The sequence below is a fragment of the Galeopterus variegatus genome, unplaced genomic scaffold (genome assembly GCF_000696425.1).
Source record: "Galeopterus variegatus unplaced genomic scaffold, G_variegatus-3.0.2 Scaffold5166, whole genome shotgun sequence".
In the NCBI taxonomy this organism is placed as follows: domain Eukaryota; kingdom Metazoa; phylum Chordata; class Mammalia; order Dermoptera; family Cynocephalidae; genus Galeopterus; species Galeopterus variegatus.
Window position 1 is genome coordinate 108,117 of NW_007731277.1, and position 6,738 is coordinate 114,854.

The window sequence follows — 6,738 nt, forward strand, 5'->3', positions numbered from 1 at the left end:
GACATCATTGAAGAGGATTACAACCAAAGAAACAGCACAGAGACTATGCTACCAAGTCCACCTAAAACCAAAGCTAATGCAACATATCCAAAAGATACCTTAGGACTAATGTACAGTAAAAAATCATTTCTCCATAATCCACTAAATAAAATCAGTAAAAGCAACTACTCCATTAGATGCACATATATCAATGTAAGGACACAAGAAACCTGAACAAATAAGGCAACATAACACACCCAAAGTAACACAATAAGTCTCTAGTAACAGATGCCAAGGAAAAGGACAGTTACAAAATTCCTGTAAAGGAATTTCAAATAACAATCTTAAGGAAACTCAATGAGATACAAGAAGATAAAAACAATCAGTTCAGTGAAATCAAGAAAAAAATTCAGGAGGTGAATGAAAAATTTAATAAAAATTATATATATATATTATATATATATATATATATAAAATTAAAAGATGACATGACTTTTCCCGTGAACTTTTTGAAGTACTCTCATATTAATCAAATGTAACAATGGATATAAAAAAAAAAAATACCTAGAAATTTAAAAGCTCAGTACAAAAAACAGCAGAATGTTGATCATTTTTAAAGTTGGGCTACATATACATGAGGGATCGCTATATTATCCTGTCTTATTTTGTCTCTAAGTTTGAAATTTTCCATAACAAAAAAGTTTTAAAAGTATCCACTTAAAACAAAACAAAACAAAAAAACACAAGGGTCTGGCCGGTTAGCTAAAACCAAGGTCACGAGTTCAGACCCCACGTACGTGCCAGCTGCCAAAAAAAAATCTGTACAACCCTTCAATAACTCCTCTTCTTATTCTTATATACCCTGATCTCATTTTTACTTTTTCTGGCCTCATCTCCCATTTTACCCTGTTATTCTACAACCATAGTGGACGATCTTTTGTTACTCTTTCATTTACAAACTTGTTGGGATTGATTGGTTGATTGATTGATTGATTGACTCTTCCCCCATGTTCCCCTCTATCTTTCTGCAAAGCTCAGTTTACGTTTTGGCGGCTGGCCGGTATGAGGATCCGCACCCTTGACCTTGGTTTATCAGCACCATGCTCTATGCAAAGCTGAGTTTAAATGTGACTTCTGTGAAGTCTATCACAGTTCCAGCCTAGCAAAAAACTAAGCACATAGAAGGTGGCGACAATTGCTTACCAAAGTCAGTGAAAAGACTTGAGAGGTTGGCTTGTCTCTCAAGAAGCACTTGAGAAGTTAGAGCTGAGACTAGAATCTACGCCTTCTGAATCCACATCTAATTGTCTGTCCATTTCCCTACATTACTTGACGGTAACATGAAAGAATGGTAGACAGTGTTTGCTACTCACACACCAAATGCAAATCAGTGTTCTCTTTTGCTCCATTCGGTGCGTGGAAGGAAAAGGAGGAAAAAGAGATAAGGAAGGGAACAAATATTTTTTAAATGATGCAAAAGGGAAGTTGCGGGTTTCCTCAATTCCGTAATGGGATCTTTCTACCCAAGAAGTAATGATCAGAGAACAACTCTCCGCCTCAAACACAGAAATGACAACTCACTCATTCGTACATTCATTCAGCACTCTGAGTGCTTACTATGTTCCAGGCCCTGTACGCACAGCTGGAGACACCGGGATGAACTAAATACAGTCCCTGTCCACGAGAAGCTCCTCGCCTAGCGGAACCACTAACAGCGATAACTTTAATCGTGTTCAGATGTCTGGAGGAAAGGAGCCCCGGTAGCCAAGTTTTACAAGCCAGGTTCACAGACCAGCTCCCAGCCCCGCTCCAACACGTTCAGGTAGCAGCTCCCAATCCTCAGCGGGCCGGACTCTCTCCCGGCTGCGTGCGGGTACACTCACCACGTACAAGAAGCGGAACCTGAACTTCAGTCTCCCCTCCCGCTCCTCCCTTCCCTGGCTTTCGTCATCCACGAGCGCCGGGACACGCGGAAAACGCTGATAACGGCACTTCCTCGTCACGTGAGGGGTTATGCCTCTCCCTGCGCATGGTCCCTCCCCCTCAGTCCGCCGTCGCAATTACGCTCTCTAAGGCCTGCATTCGGCGGGCCATCGCGGGCTGAAAACACTGCGCCGACTGGAACCGGAGGAGCTCTAGGCCAAATGGGTGGGCCAGCCAGAACCCCGGGACCCTTCACTGCTCGAGGCCGGAGAGAGGGAACGAAACAGGCGGGAACCGGTTGGGGAGGGAGGGTTCATAGCGGAAGGTGTCATGGCGGCCGCGCTCTGGGGTCACGTGCCCCCGCAGGCCCGCCTTGGTAGTTCCGGTCACGTGCCCTCAGACTCCTCGCAGCCAGCGATGGAGGCGAGACCCCTCAGTAACAGAGGCGGTGGCGACGGCTGCAGCCACTGGGTTTCCGCCTTTTCCCAGCGGCGGCTTTAAGAAGCGCAGCGGAAGTCGACCCAACACAGCCCAGTCACTTAATCCGTACCCAGAACTGTAGCTTCCACCTGGTAAGTTTAGACCGAAGAATGGGGGTGGGTGGGTGAGGAGCTGACAGGCCCGGGGGCCGCAGGACTGCGCGGATTCTGACCCTTTTTTCAGCGTTAGTGTCGCCACAATGCCCAATCCTCCCGTTTCGTTTGCCTTTATTACGCCGAAGCGGGGAAGAGGCGACCCCTAATTTCCTTGTCTAAAGGATGCCTGCTCTTTCACTGAGAGCAGGGACTTGAAGTTTTATCCAAAGCCAGGATCAGACTTGGCTCATGAGAGTGAAGTGGGGGCCTCTCCTGAGCAGAAAAGCTCTTCCCCTTAGGAAATATGCTGTTCGGTCTTTCAGTTTCTGTAAGCAAAAAGCTTTCACCTCGGTGTCCACGTACCTTTTGCTTCCACCTGTCATCCCTGCCGCTCTTAAAAACCTTTTTCACACATGTGCCAATCCACACCCACCCCCAACCCCAGTTTTGGTCATGCCTGGTTTGATTGTTATGTAATGATGAAAAATAGATCAATACATGGAAATATATAATTATTTTTTACATTCTCTAATGTGCTCAGAAGCTAAATTGACTGAAGAGGTGTATCCGATCGATTCTTAAGCTTCCGTTTGAGCTCTTTAAAGTGGGAGTGGGAGAAGATATAAAAACTTACCTTTAGTCCATTCGAAGACACAGTTTAAGAAACATAAATTGAGTGGTTTGAAATATACTTTGCATTAAGTATTGGCTCTTACAAACCAATATTCTCATTATTTAAACTTGAGATTTTCGAAAGTTTTAAAGGAGTGAAACAGTTTCTCCCCATGAATTCTTACCTGGAACACAAATATATATAGCAGCATGCTGTGGTGGAACTGAGTTTAGGAGAGCTAGGCCCCGTGGGCTCAGCCTCCCCTCTACCCTAGAGGCATCTCCAGTTGGCAAACCACTGATCTGGACTTTGGTGATTAAGTCAAACTTGCCAACCCTAAGATTTTTAAAATTCAAAACAGAGCAGTTGAGATGGAAAGGTCACAACAGAATGGAAGATAACCTCTAGTAGCAGGCCTATGAGTTACAGGAGGACTAGACTCCATAGAGAACTGTGTACCTATTAGCAGGCCTAAATCCCTGAGATGGTCTGCTACCCCCACTCAGCCAACCTTTTAACAGTGTAGCAGCTTGATAGGTTTGAGTCTATCCTAAGTGATATTAAATACACATTGTAGTGCAAATGCAAAGAAATAATCCAAGCAGATGCAGACAGGGCTTTTTAAAAATACCATGAAGATTGGTGCAGTCAAAGGGAGAAGAATCAGTTAAAAGTAGTGAAGCAAATGATCAGCTCTGGTCAGTTGTGAATGCTTCCTGTGTGTACGGTCCTCAAGGCTCATCTTTTCCCTGCTGAAACCTGTATATCTTTCCATCTTACATCTTACTTCTCTGTGCTATTTTTTTTTCTTACCATCAGAATGTTGTCTAGTGTACCATGAGCATTTTGGCCACCATTTCTACCTTATGGATACTGCTGCCAGAAGTGTCTTTGTGCCCTTCCTCCTTTCTCTCCTTCCTGCCTTCAGTGTGGCAGTGTCAGGCATTGATCTCATAGTCCCTCTTTCCCCCACTTTGATTACCAACTGATTACACTTCTCTCAATCTTGTTAATGTACTCTTGACAGCATGCAGTATTTATTAGTGGATATGAACACATTTCCTTCTATCATGCATCTCTGTGTCGTGTTTTCTTCCTTCTCTCTCTCCCTGAACTACTGTAAAATGAAAAGTGAAAAAGTGCTCAGTCTTAAAATTGCCACATCAGTTACTCTTTGATATCTTCCTTGTCTGTGAAACTATCTTAAGGATAGTACATTTTGGTCATTCTTTACATATTTCCAGGGTCTTATTTCCTGTAATGCTGAATTGTTAAAATGTTTTGGATTGCCTGATGGCACACAACATTCCAAATTGCCATTTTTTATGTCGGCATATACAACAGCTTTATAGCTTTATCTATAGTAATCCTCCTTTTAGAGAGTGATAAGGAATATATATTTCACTGGTTGTCTTTTTTCCCCCTACTTATCTCTGCGTGTTGGAAAAGGGTGTAGATAATAGAAATGCAGAGATGAAGTAATTTAAAAATATCTACTCAACTGTTTCAAATTCTTCCTACCACTGTTTTTTTCATAAGAGCAAATCCAGTTATTGGTATCTTTGTGAGAAATGAAACACTGATCTGTGAATTGAGAGCTATAGTGCTTCTTGGAATTTAGCTGAGGATATATGTGCAAAGGTTTCTTGTGTCTTACCAAGATTGTGTTAATAACAAAGATCTTAAATGAAGTTACAGATATTCGTTGGATTCTTCCTATGGTGCAAAATACTATGCTGCTGGATGCTATATTCAGTGAACACACACGTGTGGCTTCTGGCCCCCCCATTAAGCTTGCAGTCTGTAGGAGACATACATTAAAAGAATTAAATAAAAAAATAATTACAGTTGTGGTGAATGCTATGAAGGGAATAATAGGAGACCTTAGGTTGTAGCTTTGAAGCTTAGAGTAGGATGAAAAAAAAAAATAAGTGAAAGCCAATTGATGGGAAGGGAGGAGAATGTGCAGAGGTTCAGAGCAAGGTGTATACATTTAGTTTCAGACAAACAAATTTTTAACTGCAAATGAATTAATGCCTTTACTAGAGGATCTTGCTATTTAAAGAAGTCATGTGACAGATTATTTGATAAAGTAAATAATCTTTCAAGTAATGTTAAATCTTATACAGTTCTACTGGAAGGAAGTGTTTGCTACCCAGGAATCCCCTTCAAGAAAAATCTGGAAGTCACAGAAGCCATTGTAGGATAGCCCAATGGTCTGTTAAACTTTCTAAAATTGGTCCTTGTAAAATTAATACAGGTGCTACAGATGACCAGGGAAATTTTGCCAAGCAAATTAGCTATGAAGCAATTGACCAGTTGGGCCCAATATTAAATAATTTATTTCTGATTTATTTTTGAAGTTCCTCAAAATGAATTTTAATATGAATGGTTTTACACATTAAGTATAGGAAGTTATGTTTTTCCCAATTGACTTAAAGTAGCTGATTCAAAGTCAGTTTTTATCAATCTAGTATATTCTCCACTCTACACTTTCTTTGTCTTCACCCATGTTTTCTTCTTTATCTTTCCAACTCAGAAAAGTTTTTCTGTTCTTTTCCAAAGCTAACACTTTTCATTTGTGCCTGTAAGCCCAGTTAATTGGGGGCTTGTGCTATCAGCTTTTCTTGCTCACTGCTTTTCTTCCAACTGTTGGCATACTGAAAATTATACCACAATTATCTGCTAACTTCTCCCTCCAAACTTTCCCTCCCATCTTTCTCAGATTTTACTTCGTGTTTCTTAAAATGTGATTTGTATGGTATACAGTACAGTTTTACATTCTAGAGATAGGATGGGCTTCTTAAAATTTAATAGTTGTATTATAATGAGTGTTTTTAGAAAGTTAATTTTAAAGTATTTAACAGTTCATAGATGTTATAAAACTTCGTTTTATAATTTTTTTAAAAAAAATAAGTTGATTCACACATATTACAGAAATCGAAAATAGGAAACACTTAATTCTTATCCATAATACTGCCTCTTATAGTTTACCGTGTTACCTTATAAACATTTGGTTTGATAGGGAATAAACTATTGGGAAGATAGTTTTAGTAACTACTTTTCTCATTACAAAATACATACTTATTGTAGATAGTCCAGAAAACAAAAAGAGCATTCAAATTATCTGAATTTCTATCATCTGTAGGTAATAGCTATTATTTGGTGTTTCTCCTTCCAGTCAGATATATTTGCAAAAGAGCATAGTGGGCTCTGAAATCAGACTGACCCAGATTCAAACCTAGTTCTGCTGCTTCCTTAATGCTTTGGGAAAGTGTCTTGCTTTCTCAGTCCCAGTTTCCTTATCTGCAGAATGGAACAAATAATAAACCTGCCTCATAGGATTGTTAAATGGGGACTGAATAAGAAAATGCCTATAAAGAATTTAGTCTAGTGCCTGGCACATATTATTAAGCATTCAGTCAATTTTAGATAGACTTTTTAAAATTTTAAAATATGGAATCAAACTACATGCTTTTTTTTTTTTTTGCTTGCTTTGATCACTTAACAATTTATCTTTTCACGTCATTAAATCGTTTCAAAACAGAGGTTTTCAAACTTTTTAAGCAGTTATAACCCTCTATTCAAAATCTTAGGGGGACATCAAATAAGTAAGTCAGTTAAAAGATGGTATCATATATTTTTTTT

At 39.9% G+C, this 6,738-nt stretch overlaps 1 protein-coding gene across 1 annotated transcript in view; it reads left to right on the top strand.

Annotated features, from left to right (window-relative positions):
- The first annotated feature begins 2,332 nt into the window (after window positions 1–2,332).
- GTF2H1 (general transcription factor IIH, polypeptide 1, 62kDa) overlaps window positions 2,333–6,738 on the top strand; it is a 47,752-nt gene continuing 43,346 nt past the window's right edge. Inside the window, exon 1 of the mRNA XM_008589034.1 lies at window positions 2,333–2,474. The gene's annotated coding sequence lies outside the window, so the exon portion shown is untranslated. The remainder of the gene's footprint in view (window positions 2,475–6,738) is intronic.